The sequence below is a fragment of the Nyctibius grandis genome, chromosome 7, assembly GCF_013368605.1.
Source record: "Nyctibius grandis isolate bNycGra1 chromosome 7, bNycGra1.pri, whole genome shotgun sequence".
In the NCBI taxonomy this organism is placed as follows: domain Eukaryota; kingdom Metazoa; phylum Chordata; class Aves; order Nyctibiiformes; family Nyctibiidae; genus Nyctibius; species Nyctibius grandis.
In genome coordinates this window covers 41,617,091-41,635,774 of record NC_090664.1, presented here as the reverse complement: position 1 = coordinate 41,635,774, position 18,684 = coordinate 41,617,091, and the positions used below count along the sequence as shown (strand labels likewise).

General features: G+C 36.5%; 1 protein-coding gene across 6 annotated transcripts in view; it reads left to right on the top strand.

Annotated features, from left to right (window-relative positions):
* The window catches only part of MPP7 (MAGUK p55 scaffold protein 7), a 173,782-nt gene that overhangs the window by 80,725 nt on the left and 74,373 nt on the right, over window positions 1–18,684 (top strand). The window lies entirely within an intron of this gene.

Below are 18,684 nucleotides of genomic sequence, written 5' to 3'. Positions count from 1 at the left end.
CATGAGTCTCCTCTCACTTGCTGGCTAGTCCAGCTTAAAGTTTTCTAGCAAAGTACACATGTGATTAAATTCATTAGGGAACTACAAACACACCCTGCTCTCATCGGTTTCTGGACTTGGATCTCACATGCACAGACATGCACCCACCAACATTATTGGACCAAAGGAATAAAATAATAATCCATTTTGATTTCTGAATTCTATTTCTTATTTTAATTTCATTATCTGTACTTCACTCACTATACTAGATGCATCAAAATGTCTCTTTTGATGCGTCTGCTGGTCAGCAAGGACATAGATTTGCTTCAGAACTGTTTGTTTCAGAGAATGTTATGCCAACTAGGCACTTTGTGCTCTCCATTTCAATTTTAGGTTGTTTTTCCTCTGATTTCCCTCCTGCTGCCTTTCTCCTTCACCCTGTTTCATAGAGCTCGAACATTAAATCGTTGCTCCCAAGAGGAGGAGATTTTGAACCTTGGAACCACTGACTTTTCTGTCCCAGTGGCTCAGGTACAGTGTGACCCTTCATGAAGAACATGATACTTACTGAGTGGTGGGGATGCTGTGGGGTAAACAGTCTTATTTTGTCCACTGGGAAGTAAATCCATATTGTCTCCCTATCTCTTTTTGACTTTTTTTGTTGACTTTTGCTAGAAATCACAACCTGCCCAGGGTAAATGCCAGTGATGTCAATTATTCATAAACATGACTGCCTCAATTATTTTGACATTTAAGAGTTAAAAAAAACCCCAAACCTGCCAGATATAAATGCTAGGGATTATGTACAGGATAGCTTCATTACTGCTTTACATTTAGTATGGATATTATCTTCATAAAGTATCTTGAATCTTAATGTTCTTTACAGATTAGGTTTCATGGAAAAGAGCATTTTTGTTGAGATTTAGTAATTAAATAATCCAGTAATGACACTACAGACCTACACGGCTTCAATCAGGATCAAACCATAAATCAGGGTGCAATTTTGAATTTCCAAGTTTCAAACATTCTAGGAAAAAAGTAACCCATGATTGTAATCATGTTAATCGGCATCTGAAATACTAAGCTGATCATGTTGAAGTTTGGTATGTCATTAAAGGCTAACTACAAATCATATCATAGCACATGCCAAACAACAAAATATTTGTAGTTGTGTGCCTATGCTCTTTCATCTTGAAACATCCACTTTCTAACAATTTCTAACTAATTCTGACTAATAATCTGACCAATAATCTGTTTTATTATTGTCTTCTTACAGAGAGGAAACAATATTTTCCTCTTGTTGAGTATCAGGTAACCACTGAGTAAGACCTATGGCTTGATCATGTCTTGTGTCCTGCTTCTGCTCTGTCTCTGTGTTTTCTGAGTATGTATATTGGTCTTTTAACTTATTAGAAGTGGGTTATCTTCTGTTTATTTTTCTACTGCTAAATGAATTTTTAATGTATGAGAGACCTTTAATTCTCTTTGTGTTATGTGCATTTATTCTTATTCTATTTCTATTAACACTTTCATAACCATTCTCTCATGGCTCCTCTGTGGGAATATCGTGCTGGTTTTTACTTATTTCAGTTTTTCCAAACCTTTAAGAATGTAGGTAAGAGTGACCTCTCATATACCGAGGCTGATCATCTGAAGATGTATACAGGTAGAGAGTACTTCCTAGGATCATGGAACGGTTTGGCTTGGGAGGGACCTTAAAAATCACCTAGTTCCAACCCCCCTGCCATGGGCAGGGACATCTTTCCACTAGACCAGGTTGCTCAAAGCCCCATCTAACCCTGGCCTTGAACACTGCCAGGGAGGGGGCATCCACAGCTTCTCTGGGCAACCTGTTCCAGTGTCTCACCACCCTCACAGTGAAGAATTTCTTCCTAATATCTAATCTAAATCTACCCCTTCAGTGTATTTCAGTTGAGCTGGGGGAGCTCAACTGAGTTAAGCTGGATCAATATTTGTAATTTCTTGTTCTATCAAGTGTAAACTGACATTTTTGCATGATATAAAAGGAAAAGTGTCGCCTTTTGTTTTTGTTAATGTTATAACTTATCTCTGGCATAAAAATGTAAAAAAAAAATAGCTGGTCAATGGTACTTCTTCCTGATATTATTTAAATTTTTGCTTATTTCTCGTACATTAAAATTTTTATGTAAATCGGGCTAGGTCATGCTGGCTAATGCTTTGCTTGCATCCCACTTGAAAAAAGGGGGCTGGGGCTTGGGGGGCTGTTCCTGGTTGGAAACTCTCAGGAAATCTCTTGGCATCCCAGTAGTTGATACTTCTGTATCGCTGGTCTGTATTTTCATAGATCTTTATTTCTTGAAGAATAAAATCGCTAGACTTATCTCTGTATTCTTTTTTATGATAGTAGGAATGTCCATACAACTCCCTTATCTTTGTTACTGTTGTTTCCTCTGTCATTAGGCAATTTCTGCTGTTTTCCACCAGCTTGCCAAAATATGGCATGGCTGTAATTTTGTATACCTGTACAAATACATTTGTGTTACTTCTTCCAATATAAAAATAAATTAATATGTTTGCTTTGATTTGAAGCTTCCTGTAAAATGGGTTTGCATGTTTGGATGATTTAGTGCAAAAGCCCTGCAGTGCAGTGGTCTGAAAAGGTACAGGGAAATGGCATTAAATCTCTCCTAAATTACTGCAATTTTTTTCCACCATTTTGTCATTATTTTTCATAGTCCTATTTATCCTACAACACACATTCCGCTTCAGTGTTGGTATTTCTCGTCCTCTGCAAAGAAGGTTGAGAATTAGTTGTATCAATTAACACTATTGCAATTACCTGGTTGTTCTTATTTGGGACATTTTACTCCTAGCACATCTTCCTTTTAAATAAAATTCAGATGCTGTCTTCAACTTTTTTTAAATTAAAATTCTTACTCTAAATCTTATTTGTTGGTATTAATTGGTTTATTAGAATCCCTTTGTTCTGATTTCCATTTAGTGTAAATGGCAGCCTGGCACCTGGGTGCACTGCGCAGGCCTCAGCATCTTCTGTTACATTCTGTGATTCTGAAGTACTCACTGCAAGTCTTCCACTACTGGTTTTTATTGATCTGAATTTTTCCCCCATATCTACATATTTTCTCCACATTTTTTCTGTTTTTCTGAATTTTCACCTATTTCTGCCATTATTCCCAGAAACAAAAATAAAACTGGCTTTCACTTAGTGCAAAGTGTAGTAGGGAAGAGCAGAAGATCACCCTTTACTAACAACCATAAAGTGATTTTCAGATTTACCATCTATTTTTTAAGATTTAAACTTTAACTTTTCATATTGACTTTAGGTCTGGGATTTCACCAGAGATGTGCTGTTAATCACTTTTTTTAGAAACAAGGGAAGACCTGAATGCAAAGCATGTCGTCATAGGTGTTATTTGCTTTCATGACCATGGCTTCATTAAAGGGCATTTAAGCAAATGCTTAATTCCACAACTGGGACTTGTCCTAATACTCTTAAGCATGTAGTTAGTTCTAGTGATTGTTTTCTGTTTTGTTTTGCTTTGTTTTTTAACCTGGAGTGTAAGCAGGCAGAGGGAGAAGGGAACAGTAGTGCTTTTAGCTCGCTTGCCTGTCGGCAGAGGCTGGTAGAGATTTTGCCTGTTTTATTTAAGCACCTTCATGTGCTGCTGCTTTTTATTTATAAGTCTTCCTTGCTTACCATTGATGTATGGGGGGGGTCTGCTACTGTTAGCTTTTGCATTTGAAATTCTTCAGCATTATTTATTTGCATGACTTAAGTCGCCACAGTTTTTAATGTGAAACTGACTCAAAATCAATTTCTAGATTTTATATTTCAGAAATGGGATGAATAAGCACTATGAGTTCTTAGGATCTGTTTTTAGAGTAGGTGTCCTCTTTTAAATTAATTACTTTGAAAGTTTTCAGAGTATTTCATCTGTCATTTTATTAGCATTTTGGGTTGTGATCCAGTGTTTGTGGCACTTTGATCCGTTTTATCAAAAGTTGTGTTTACAGCAGAATTCTGCTCTGATGGTGGAGGCTTCTGCATTCCTTAAATAAAAGTGGTTGTGTCATCATTTGCATGCTTTAGGGCACCTTCTTTTAAAGATTGGTGGATTTTTCTTGAGGTGTGTGATGGAGGAAGAGAGTAGTCAAAATAGAAAATAATAAACGGTAGTTGTGTTTTGCATGTGTATGAATGTCTAAAAGATTTTTTTCTTCCTATCGATAAATTTTCATATGTATGTACATGCAGCTTTCAGTGTAGGTATTTTTCTTAAAATATTATTTATAGTGGAGTAGCATAATATTATTAATTAAAAAGAGAGTTTGAGGTTTGTTGGGTTATTTGGTTTTTTTTTTTACATTTGGATTTCATTAATTACTTGAGTTGTGCTGTATCATAACATATTGCGCAGGACATAGAAAAACCTGAACAGTGAGCTGCATATTTCTCATATCGCATAAATTGTACTGACCCCACTAGATGGTGCTAATTGATAAATGTATGTGTGTGTGTGTATATATATTTATATTTTTAATTTTAACTTAAAGGATAGATGTCCCTGTCTGTGATTAAAGTTTGAGTTTTGAATAGGTTAATTCTGTACAGAAATGATCTCTTCACTATTATTAGGAACTCAGGGAACCTGAATTGAATTGGATCTTGGACTAACTTGCATTGAGTAGCGACTGTAAGGATGTTGTTTACTGTACTAAGAAGGAATAAACCAAACTCTTCATGATTTCAATTTAGCAGGCTCTGCCTGAATAGCGAAAATGAAAAAGCACAAGTCTATGCCAAGGTTTCTCAGTCTGTATGCAGTGAATTCTAGTTTTTTAGCTATTTTCTTTAATTAATTTTAATTGGCATTTCTGTAAAATCTTAGCTATGCAGAGAATGGGAGTGTGGTGGAAAAAAATTGTCTGACAAGAAGAGCAGCAGTTTAGCTTTCGTTCATATTAGAAATCTGTTTACTTAGTGAGCAGGGTTTAGAGAGTTCTTTCCTGTGGATTTATATTGTTAACAGAACAGTGGAAATCACTTACTTTTGGAAAAATGTCTGGAAATTAGGTTCTGTATAATGATGTAAAAGTAAAGACCTCAATTCAAATTTGTGGTGAGTATTTAAAACCAGTAGTATCAGGAGAAATGAAGATTACAAAGGAAATTGTTTACAAGTAAAACATACTTGGGGGCAAATGAGAACTTTTTTATGTTTATATAAGTTTTTGTATTTTCTGAAGGAATGGGCAAGGTGTTTATTGAGACAAGTATTAAATCTAAGCACATACTTGTTTTATTTCTAGCATCTAAATGAAATCTTGATCTTAGCCTTTAGGGAAGTCTATTTGCATTGAATTTGAGATTACCTGCTCTTACTATGCAGTGCTTCTTTCTACGCTTAGCAGATTTCCAAAGACAACTCTTATCTTTCAGTTCTGTCTCACTTTAAAGCTTCTTCTTCAGCTGTATTTATTTGACAAAGCAGGACCGTACAGTTGTTCATTTAAAACATGTCCTGATAGCCTCTTTCTTTGGAAAAGTGTTCTTTTAAATTTTTTTTTTTTTAAAGTGCTATCTGCATATTCTTAGCATGTTACCTCTTCAGTCCTCTAATTTGGACTCTGGGAATAATTTAACATGAATGAGTATTAGTATTGGCACAGAAAGTCTTGTAAATTTATGTTTGAATTCACTTTATGGCTCTTTCTTTGCTAATCAACATACCAGCATAAAGCAGTGGGAAATGATGGAATACTGTTTTGGTTTTTTTTTTAAATTGCTGAATTAGATAATTAAATTTGATCGCAAGTCATGAAATGTTCAAGATTGCAGTTTTCCTAGATGTCTCTCAGCAATGAGATGACAGTTGTTGCTGGTATATTTTGTGCTTAGAAGGACTTCATTCAGATAATGATAGCTTCAAAACCCGATCAGTCAGCTGTTGATATGATCTTTGTTCTTTACATTTGAGGTGCATCCAGTCTGTTTCTTTCCTTTTTCAGTTCATATTTAGTAGTATAATTATTTTTATCTCTTTTAGATAAATTTTTTCTTTGACACGTTCAAATTGATATTCAAGAGCAATAACGATTGTTTTACTGTAGTACAGAAAGCTGACTTTTCTAAGAAAAAATCTGCTCCTCAAATTCATACAGATCTTTAAATTTAAAGTATCAAACCCCAAATGGAAAACACTTCTGCTATATAAAACAGTAACATTATACTTGTGCTGTTTAAAAAAGGTTTGTCATAAAGCTAAAGAAACTTCTACATTTCTTAAAATCTGACCAGTATCAAAACTTGAAGTTTTAATTTCTGATGTTTTAGATCAATTCTTTGGATTATTTGTTACACATAATAATAATTCGAATTAGGCATATATTTTGCAAGTCTTTGTTTCATTACTTACAGAGTTGGGTGGTACCTAAAAAAGAAATATCAACAGAGTATTTAAGTGGGAAAAAATGGAAGATTTCCTTAAAGAAAGGAAAAAAAAAAAAAAACAACCAAGTTTCTTGTTGGAATGTGAGATTGAAATATTGTAGATGTGTGTGTATTTTTTCTTCTGATTAGTCTAAGTTCATTAGTGTCTTGAATTAAGTAAGTTTTTCCTCAAGTTTTGTGTTTAGAATCATTGTAAAAACATCAGCTGTTTGATCGTTGCAGTAAGGATTATTTCCATCTGTATTTAATTACATCTGTGCAACTTTACTGAGTACTCTCTCTCAAAACTGAAGGGCTTCAGTGGGAGTTGCAATGCCTTTCTTGCTTGCATGAAGTATTCTTTAAATAAAAATGTATTTTAAAGGTAATGTAGGAAAGACACATTGTTTATAGGACAATTATATCAGGAAAATATTGCAATTGGTTAGAAGTATCTCACTATCAGTAGCTGAAATACCAAAAAAGTTAAGCTTACAATAATTTTTTTCTGATTAGAAGTTATTTTAGCAGTATTGATTTGAAAATTAAGTGCATTTTGTGTCCGTGATTAATCCTTGTCTTCCTTTTAGTGATGAGGAAACTGATGCTTAGTCTGTTTGGTAATGTGCTCTGAAATCCTTGAATAAAAAATGTTGTCATAATTGTATTGTTACCATTTTAAACTGCAGTCTTTTTATATGACTTCGATGTTTTTGTTGTATGCATGATCAATTTGCTGTGTCTGCAGTACTGCACAGAAGTATTTCCTGACAGTTGGGTTAGGGTCTTTAATGAAAGATTTGGTCTATTGTGTTGTGAATGATAAATCCTTATCATTCTCTTAATGAAAGGAAGAGAGAGAAATAAAGACACTTATGTAAGCCCACCTCAGATACTGTGTTTCATTTAGATCTGAATGCTTCATTCAAAAAGTGTGTTTATTAAAGGAATAATACTTGGGGGTGAGTGGGCAAAGATTGCCACTGAGTGGGAGTGCCTAGACAGAAGGGTGAAGAGCCATAAATCGGAAAGAGCAGTTTGTGACCTGGAATCCTGAGTTCAGTATTGCTCTTAAGTTTTTCCTCAAACTTTTACCAAATTTAAGATGTTTTTATATAGGTTGGTGTGTGTTTTTGGAGAAAATAATTGCTATAATTTTATTTTAGCAAATTCAGACTGGTACAATTCAGACTGGTACTTGATGGGTTTACTGCTCAGATTTTGTTTTACTTGAAAATGTGTTTATGAAGGTTATTGCATTAAAATTGTAGGGTTCTTTCAATATCCATGGACTCCAGTTTGAAGACCGCTCGTTTCAAAGGAGGAAAAGTTTGATTCTATTCTGTTCTTTCTGTTCAAGGACTTCATGTCCTTAGCTCACACAAGAGAGTGGCTTCATTCAAATTTGGAATTGTTCTGATGCTCCTTCCTTTGGAAATGGGGTTAAAAGTACAAATAAACAATGTTGAAAATACTGTATACAGTAGCCATGTAGGCTGTTTGGCTCTAAAGGGACACAGAAATTTATTTTGGAGCAAGTGCAACTTGTTTGGCTTTGCTCTGAACTTCCTCTGTCTACTTAGAGACCTTCTTCCTATAAGCAAAGTCATCAAAACCTTTTCTTATTACTGAAAAAAAAAGTGCATTCAAATGCAGTCTCTGAAATCTCATATAATAGCAGCTTTATTTTATTGTATAAGGAACAATGAATTCAAAGTGAAAAGTGTTTCTTACAGAAAAATAAACATTTTAAGAAACTCTGCAAGGAGTAACTGGGTTTGCAGCCAGTATTTAATCTGTTTTGCTTAACATTGCAAAAATAAAACAGCTAATACATTAGTCTTATTACCATATGCTTTCATATTCATTCAGACCAGAATTTTCTTATTCTTGAGTCTTTTCTCTCTTTTTTTGTGATATAGACTAAATAAAATAAACCTCAGAGGTATTAAAATATAAAGAAAAAACTTAAGGAAGAAAAAGGGCAGTATCTCACAAGGTAAGCTATAAAGGGGTTAAAATCACAAATAAGCATGTTAGAGTACTCTGTAAATGGGAATGAATAAGGAAATGAACAGTTCATATATTTGCTATTTTTATCTTTAACCTTCTAGTATTTTTAAGATCCTACTTGAATAATAATTATCAACTGCATGAAAACTAGATGGCATGCTGTGGATTATCAGTAGTTAAGGCAGAATGTATTGATCATAGGCCGATTGCAGGTGAGGCCACTAATTAAGTAGAAATTCCAGATGAGAGCAGTTAGAATGATGAGAAGGCTGCAAAACATGATCCATGGGGGATGATTGAAAGAGTTTGGGTTTAGCTTAAAAATGACTGGAGAAGTACCCAAGTTTTCATGTTGAAGAGGCAATCGCAAAGACAATGTGAATGATTTGTTCTCCAGGATTGGATGAGAAGTCAGGAAATCAATTTACAGCAACATGCAAGCCCAGTGCAGGGCTGCCACTGCTATGGCTTAGGGTCTCAAAAAGGGCTGGGAGCTGGGTTTGAAGGCACTCTCTTGCAGGCGCTGGACCAAAGCGTTGGTTTGTTGAGCCATGGTGTGACTCTGTGTGTTGCAGGGACGCCTGGCTCCTGCTGTGTTGAGGTGCCCTGCCCATTCTGTGCACTGTGCTTGGCTCTGCTAACATCCCTGAGGAGCTGCTTACAAAGGGCTGTTGGCAGAATAGAGTTTCATGAGTGAGCTTTACCTGGAGCCTTTTGTATCATTAGAAATCCACAGAATTTAGTTCTTGTTACTTGGATACGGGCAGAAGGGGTTGGATGGGGTGTTGCTGTTGTGTTTATGGCCTCTGTCATTTTCTCAGATTGTTCTGCTTAGTTTCTATATGTGCATATAGTGAGACTGTGTTCCTCAAATTTCCACAGTAAACAAAAGCCTCAAGATACATCTGTTCCTTTCTTCCTGATGACAGTGTTTGGTCTTCATCAGTTACTCCAACATGTTCCACAGCACCCAAATGCATTTAAATATGCAGCACACTGTTTTCAAGCTACTTACCTGGTCTTGCCTTTAACCACATGTTAAGCAAGGAAATGCTACTTTTCCATTTTACAAATAGAGAATGGATGGAATGTCATTCAGGAAGGTGGTGGTGAAGCAGAAAATTGGTCGCTCACCATATTATAGTAGGCTCATACCCTAGAACCTTTCCTTTAAAATTACTACATCTGGACTAACTGCTACTGCTGAACTTCTGTGCCACTAATCCCACATTTAACTGCACTCACACCTTTCCTTTATTATCTGTTCTTGTTTCTTCTCAAAATGGATAATAAAAACAACGTCACCAGTCTTCCCTGTCAGGTGTTTTTTTTCTGCATTTAAATCTCATTGACAGGTGAACAACTGCTTGCTTACAAGGTGCTCTCCAGATTAGGAAAACTGATTCTCTGGTGCTGTAGCTGTTGCTCTAAAATGTTCCCAATGAATTTAAATTTTTTAAAATTTAATTTTAATGGCTCTCTTTGCTTTTGAGCTAAGGAGAAGGCATGGTATATGAGCATAATGGAGGCATTTACTAATTTTCTTTCATATGCTTTGATGATGCTAGAATGAAGACAGGAAATTCTGAAATTAGAAATATTATAAAACATAGATCTAAGACATAGATCTGCCTGCTTACCCCACTGTTCATGAAGGAAGTGTTTCTTAAAGGTGTCAATAGCTAGATACTTAACAGATAATGAAGTACTTTTTCCAGCAAAAAAGAAATGTGATGGGGAGGTGCAATTTAAGTACACAGACAGCGTATATGGCACAGAGCAGCAAGAGCAAGATCACCAGGCTCATCAATTGCTCACTTAATGTCTGTCTTGGTTTTCTCAATACAGAAAAAGTGGAAGAGATGCTTTTTCATTTTACAATAAAAATCAAGAGATGGGTCCTTACAGTCCTGAGACTTTGATTGGATTTCTTTAAGACAAAATCAAATCTGGCAATGCTCTTGTCACCTTGTCACACTAGTCTCAGAACTGCTTCATCTGTGAGACTGTATCAAGTAAACCCCTGAGTGCAGGTGTTCTTCCTGAAGCATTGGATTTGCTCTGTTGTGATCATCTTCCTCAGATGTGCTCTGCTCATCAAGGTCAATTGAGGGTGAAGGACAGACAAATGAGGTAATGAGGCACAGTGCTAAATGATTGAGGAAGAAATTCTGAAACCACAGATCAAAAAAAAAAAAAAAATCCATGGAGAACAGGGTTTTACTGTGCAACTTCCTGCAATGTGCATAGGAATTTTTTCTATCTTGCAATTTCTGGCTAGACCATAAAAACTAGTTGTTTGGCTGGATTGACTAATAACTCATATGACCTGAATTTCTAGCAAAGCTCTCTTTTGTCCTTAACAAAATCAATACATCATTTGATTTTGCCAGTTGAGAAAAGCTGTCTTCTTTCACAATGAGGTTACTTTCTTTCATTTCTAGTGTGCTGTGCTTCTTTGATTGGCTTTAACAATTTAATTCATAATAATTGCATGATATTTGCCATCACTGTTAACTGGACTTTTCTGCGGTAACAACACTGTTACACATATAAGCTTTCCATAACCAAGTTCTTGCTGAATCAAAGTTCAAGCAGCAAGTGCTTGTTGAGAGTGTAAGTTGAAGCTGCAGCCTCTCCAGGCAATGCTGCTGCTGATTTGCATTGATAGCACCTGATTTAAGATAATGTCACTCCAATAACTTTGTAAATCTGTAGATAACACACCCTTGTATAATTTTTACAAAATGTAGCCTGACAAGAAATGTGCCCTTAAATATGATCTAATACAACCCTATTACCACATTTTGTAACTTAGAAAATTACTGTAATTGTGCATACAGTTCTGAAAGTTTATTTCTGAAATTGCAATGCAATAAGAAATTTCTGGAGGAGTTCTGTTTGGAGTATGGGTCATTCTGAATGTTGGGTGAAGGACACTTTTTAAGCGTCATCCAGCACAATCCTGGACTTTTAGCAACCTTATCTTTAAGGGCTGAACAGATGCTAGTGTAGATTTAGATTGGACATAAGGAAGAAGTTTTTTACTATGAGGGTGGTGAGACACCAGAACACATTGCCTGGAGAAGTTGTGGATGCCCCATCATTGGAAGTGTTCAAGGCCAGGTTGGATGGGGCTTTGAGTAACCTGATTTAGTGAAAGGTGTCCCTGCCCATGGCAGAGGGGTTGGAACTACGTGATCTTTAAGGTCCCTTCCAACCCAAACGATGTTATGATTCTATGCTTGGTTTGTGTTCTTTTAACACAACTGCAAAGATTTTTATAATCTCAGAGCACTTTGGTCTCAATATGCGTGTTTATTTGTTGGCTCTTTTCAGATAATGGGCTTCAAGTACACATATGACCTGGAAAAGAGTGCGTTTGCAGTTTCTTTTGTTTCATGTGTTCTGGTGTAGCACAAAAATGAACTCAGCAGAAATCACATCCGTTTTTTCCAGCTTTAGGGTCTTGATAACAAGGTTCTTGCCTGTGATACCTGGAACGTTCCCTGCAGCGTGGACATGAGTGGGTTTAATTTCCAATGGACATAACATTTTTAAGCTGACAGAATTTAACAAAATCCATCAAGTTCCCTCTTGGGCCTCATTAAATTTCTATGAATTATTTGCTTACTTAAAGGAGTGCTCAATGAACTAGTTACCAAGTTTTAGCAGGGTTAGAAGCGCCTCCTTTTTCAAATTGTATTAACTTCTCCAGTTATAACCCTCCTCTCCCTGAAAAAGAAAACACCCTTTAACAGCAGATGAGATAAGGCTCAAGCTAAGGATCTGCATTTTTCTGTTTCCATCAAATAATTTAGATGCCTTATTGGTTATTCCCTTGTTCTAGCTGTTTGCGGAGGGTGGAAACAAGTGATGCAAAAGCAGTTACTCACCACCAGCCAACCGATGCCCATCCAGTCCCTAAGCAATGACTGCTTTGGAAAAACATGACGTTATGTGGTATGCAATATCTCTTTGGTCAGTTGGGGTCAGCTGTCCCAGCTGTGTCCCCTCCCAGACTCTTGGTCACCCCCAGCCTACTTCCTAGAGGTGCAGAGTGAGAACAGAGAAGGAAGGCCTCAATGCTGCATGAGCACTGCTCAGCAATAGCTACAACATTGGTGTGTTACCAACACTGTTTTGGTCACAGATCTACAAAACAGCACCATACGGGCTGCTATGAAGCAAATGAGCTCCCTCCCAGCCAAGCCCAGTACAACAGTTTATACCCCACAGTCTGCAGGCTTTCTGTTTTTTTAGAGTAATTTCATGGTATAGCGATAAATAAACTTATGATTCTTTTATTATACTGCAAATTTTTAGTTCTTTTGTTAAGGTTGTCTAACATTGCTGTTCTGAATGACTTCTGCCTCTTAACTGTTCAGGCAGAAATATTTCCATGCCATTAGCCTGCTTTTGAATTCTTATGAACTTAATGCTTCTGCTCTTTGGAACAAAGGCTTGAAAGAGAGAATTGCTCTTCTGCTGTGATGAAACTTTTTGCTGTGGAAAATTGGGCCAGAATCTAAGTATCCAAGTATCTGGTTTTATGTCTTCAGAGGCTTGCTTTGATACTTCTAACATTCTCTCAAAAGCCTTTCTGCACTGTGCAATCACTTAATTTATATTTGAGGCAATTTAATATTACTACGGGGAATGAAATTCTCTTTGCAAACTTTGCGTAGTTAGCTACGATTTATGCATTTTTATTTTGTCTTTTCTAAAATACATAATGCTAAATTCTTAGCAATATTCTATGCCTCTAACTGCAATTCAAGTCAATTGGCCTGAGTAGAATGTGATTTAAAGGCTTTACGAGTTCTGAGAAAGTCAGTTTTCAAGATGTTGCACTGGGTATTTGAAATGGATTGGCATTTGATTTGCTGCTCAGTTTTCCTACATCTCATGCGTTCATCATGCCATATTACTGCAGAGTTGCTCATATATTTATAAGTTCATTAGCGTGCCAAAGCTGCAATGATTAGTACTATAGGAAGGGTTGGCAACAAATGAATAGTTTGCATTTCACCCATGTTTCTGTTCAGTGTAAATAGGCTTACACCCGCTAAATGATGAAAATAAAGCAAAGAATTACCTAATTATTCTGGTTCATTTTATCTGATACAGTAGGGTTCTGGGAGGAGAAAAGGAGGGAATTAAACAATCTTTTAATTAAAATTTTACATCAAGCAAAATATGCATACTCTTTCAGCATAGATGATGGTGTGCAATTATAGCTTATGAATGTTTTTATGATTGTTTTAATTTGTTTCATTGTAGCCCATCTTTTCTTTTTTCCTTCAAAGTACTTTGTTTTACCTCGACTCAAACTTCTTAGTCAATTTAGACAGTGAACTCACTGTCTAAATCCCAGAGTTAAGGTAGTACCATTAGTGATCAAATGAAAACCCTAATTCTTGTCTTGAAATTTTACTGTGTAAATGTTGGGACTATTCATAAATATGTCGTTTGTAGTCATGAGTGCCTTAGAATGATTTCTCTTGTTCCAGATATTACAGATGCAGGACACAAATTGCAGATGAAGCCAAAACTAGCACTTATTGCCTCACCAGTTTCTCTTTTGCTTTTTTCTTAATGTAAACATGGTCTCCTCTTTGTAGAAGCACCTCCCTGGTTTGTGGTGTCACTAGTGGAATTAAAGACTTTTTTGCAAACAGTACATGAACTTGAAACTTTGGTGGACAGTTAACAGGTTCTCCACATAAAAGGGTATTCCATTATGCATCCATGCCGGTGACTAGGCGAGTACGTACAGAAGCTGCATGGCTTTTGTCAGTGCTTTGATTTCAGACACTCCTGCTGTTGATACATTATGAAGAATATAATGAAGACAGCAGTTAGGGGAGGTGTTCTGCCTGCTGTTTTGGACTTCCTCCAACAATATACTCAACGCCTGTCCTCTAGACATGTCTTGGTGCTTTGTATGTGTGTTTATATTGGCATTCTAGTTCAAATCAGGAGTGCATTTTTTTTTAAAGCAATTTCCCATCTTCTCAACTTGTGCTGCTTTGGTTTGCATCAGCAAGCATCAGCAGTCCAGTACATGAGATGGATTCGTTTCTGCTGAAACTAAAAAAGGAGATTAGCTGCTAATGGGTGTTCAGCAGACGAGACTAGACTCAGCCAGTCCAGAGTAAAACCCCAGAAATGTATATGGTGTGGTGATTAGGTCCTCAGTGCCAGTTGTTCTATTGCATTAAACAGAGATGGTGTTGCATGTTTTCATGCATACATGTAACTAGCCAAATTTTGCAGGTACCTTATCTCCATACTGAGAGGTATCTCATCCATACCCACACCAGGTAGTCCCTTCCAACTGAAATAGTCTGTTCTGTTCTATTCTATCATCTTATGGTGAAAACAGTCCATTTTGGAGCTCTGTCTTAAATTTTCCAGAAACTTTATAAATGAATGACTTTCTAAAAGATTGCTAATAAATCTTGGACAGTAATAGTGATACAAGCTACCCTTTCTGAAGCCAGGCATGTAGTTTGTAGGTGTAGTATTGTTCTGTAGAGCCTTTTGGAAAAGTCTTGCTTAAACAACTGTACCAGAGCCCACTAAATACTAATAAAATTATTCTTGTATCAAGGGGATTCCTTCCCAGAAGGAGCTGGGGTATTGGAAGCTGATAATATTCTCTGTACATGCTTAACCCTTCCCCTGTGTTGTCTTCAGCCATATAATATCAGAACTGTACCTGGAAATTAAGAAATCTAAAAGGAGGACTTGAGCTTATTTCGTAAGATTCTTTGCTTGAGATTTTTGTTTTTCTGACTCAGAAAGCTCCCTGTGGGTTTTAAAATAGTCCAGTCTGGGGACACTGCAGAAAAGGTATTTCTGCTATACTTTGTTATAGAAAGTTTAATTCAATCTCTCTGGGAAAATCCAGAAACAATTTCCCTTGCCTACAAATGTGCCAGAAATTGTATAAATTTGCAAATGATTATTTTTCCCTCTTGGGGCATATCTTCACAGTAGATCATCAGTTTTTGCAGAACCTCGTAAGTCTGCCCAAAGTACCCTACAGTGAAAAGGATAGGTAGTCATAAAAAAAAATCAAAACCCAAAACACCAGAAGCTTAGTCATCTGTTCAGCAGAACAGCTTTGTGTTTTATTTACAATACATAACTCTTGCTTTAACAGACTTAGTCTCATTGTGAAAAGATTTTCAAGGTTCAAGCTTTACACTTACATGTCAGAAGAACTTAAAGCAGATGTACTATATTTTCTGGTTTTTAAGCATGATACAGTCCTATGCTCTCCATATGTTTCTACTAGAGAGGAGGCAATAGTATTAAAGTTACTGGACACCCGGTATAGACACAGAATATAAGATAAATTTGCCTTTTGTATTAAATAGAATTCTTTAGAGTGAAGCTCAAACAAATGGTGCAAATATGAAATGTTTTATCTTGAATAGATAAATGCTCTCTTCTACTATTTTGAATCCACTCTTCTACTTCTCTCAAAGTGTTTCAGGATGGTTTTAATTTGTTACAGTTTAATTTCATTGAGTGAGATTTGCAAAGGGGCAAAGTACTTGCACCACCTTGTCTTGTTTTGCTTTTCAGTTCTGTATTTGCCTAGCTTACACTGTCTTCGTTTTCATCAATACAATCTCTTAATCTAGATATTTAAATTCCAAATTCTACTTGTGTAAGAATTGAATTTTGGAAATATAATGCTAGTTGTGCATATATTAGCACGATTTACAAATTTCAGATTTGGGAAAATAATTAGCTGAAAGGCAGCATATAGAGAACTTGCCAAAACATTTGGCTGTGTCCATGGTAGTTTTTTTAAAGGCAGTAGTCATAAATGCAGTCATTCATCACCCTGAGGTCTAGGAAATTCAGAGGCTACCAGGTGAGTTTGCAAGTGTTCTCTGTTGTCCTTGAAATTCAACAGAGATGACCCAGCCCCCAGTGACTAGGGAAAGGCAAGTGCTGTACCGATCTTCAGAAAAGGCCAAAAATACAATGTGAGGAAGTACAGGCCAGTCAGCCTTACCGTGATCTGTGGGAAAATCATGGACCAAGTCATCTTGGAACACATTTCTGGACACATGGAGAGAAGTTGTTGCCTGAAAATGCATTTTTGCCTCACTGAAATTTTTGCTTTGTCAGTTGAATTGCACCAAATCTCCAGGTTTACTGTGTTCAGGAAGCTATTATATATAAATACTGCACACACTATGAATACATTCATTATCCAGAAGTTAGAGGTAGGTGGTAACCATAGGAGAGCAGTAGGAAGTAGCATTTTTATGATACGGATGATAATTTTATACTGATATGAAAGGTAATCCTTGTATTTTGCATTGATTGCAGCTTTGTGCACAGAGCAGTGCTTTTTTGATTTTCTTAGCTAAATCCTTTAAATTACAAAGAGATGGAAGACAGATATTGTCACATAAATATCTGAATAGAAAAAGAATATTCAGCTAACAAACAATGCAAAATACTATCTATTAAATAAAATCAGGTATTTTTTGAAAAAAAACACCTGTATTGCATCTCAAATGGAAGTGTGCTGAGGTTGCAGTGTCTGTTACCATAGAACATGTAATGTTGATCCCTAGAGTCACTCATTGTGCCAGTACAGTAAATTAATAAAACTTCCAACCTGAAGTAAATCACAAATTTCTGCTAAACTCAAGGAGCTGCAGCTCCGTTTGGTTTAGTTTCTGTGCTTTGTGAGCTAGAAATATGAAGTTTTCCAGTCACTTATACTTTTGGTGACATCCAATATGGATTAGTCTTACTTTGCTGAGTAAACAAAGTCTACATAAGCTATGTAAAATTAACTTATATTCTGGAGATAATAGTGCTTTGCTTTTAGTTTCCAGCTGAGGTACAAATACTTGCTGTTCAGAACAAATCATTTTACAACTTAGCAATTGAGCAACTGTGTTGTCTTCATGTTTCACCTTGACATTTCAGAACTTTGGTATCCTTTAACCATCGATATACAGAAATAATCTTAAGATTACAGAAATGATGAAGAAATCAACCAAGACTTAGATCTTGCTATGCCACATTGTATTAACAAAGTATTGCATGGCCTTTACTTCGAAGAACTTATGGTCTAAATGAGTAAAAACAGATGTGGACTTAGAAAGTGTTACGAAGCCCAGCAGAAGACAGGAGAAATGGCAAGTGCAAGTGTCATTGACATAGCATTATCTTGTTATGGGTGTAGTTGTTAGGAGTTCAATTTAAATTCAAAAGAAAGGGCTGGGGAGAAGGCTGAGGGAGTCCTGCACAGTGAGAGGAGGGAGTGCTGCAAGGGTAGAAGTAAGCAGAGAAAAGCAAATGTGGAAGAGGAGGGAAGGCTGGAGGAAACAGTTGGTGCATCACAGATACGATCCAGTCAACTCCAAACATTTTCAGTGTGCAAAGACCCATGGTTTGGTTGCTCTTACAGCTGTCCTTGCTGCCTGGAGCCTGCCCCATTCCTCCCCCAGCAGTGCACCAGGGAGGGGTGGGGTGTCATTGGGGTTCCTGTAGCCTAAGAACCCGAGGGCCTCCACAGCCAAGTCCTGAGCCCCGTGGCCTCTGCCAGACCTCATGTTCCCCTCCTTGCCAAGCACTGAAGTCCCCAATTTAGCTCCTTCTGCAACTCCTCCAACCATCTGGAGTCCATGCCTCCTTCAGAGTAGCGGGACTAAAGTAGAAATCTAAGAATGGGGTGTGTTTGCATCAGTTCAGACTACGGTTGTTTTTTTCAAATTTTAATTAATATTTGTACATCTATGTATCTTCAGGAAAATAATGTAAATAAGATTGAGTGCTTAATATATTATTTTATGCCATTCTGAAATAGCTTTTAAAAAACTTCTTAGAAACTTTAAAATATTTTGGATCTTTTAAGCTTTCACATTGGAAAAATCTAAATTTTGGAATGCGTGACTTGTGGAGGAGGAAAGAGGCTGGATATTTAAATGATGGGGTAGCCTTTCCCCTTTTGAAAGAACCAAAGCACATTGCATTTTTAATGTTAATAACTCCCCATTAAAAACTTTAAATGCTCCTAAATGACTTTAACTTGCTGAAGTACTGCCTTTTTCTTTCAGATGTGTTAGAATTCGTATTAGCACTACTTCGCCCTTGTTTCTGAATTATTTTAATGACAGCAGTGGCTCCACCAAGCTGTCTGTCAAAATGTGGGTGGCAGACTATTATTTCACTTCATAAATCATAATTTACAGGGTTTTTTATATCCATCTTGG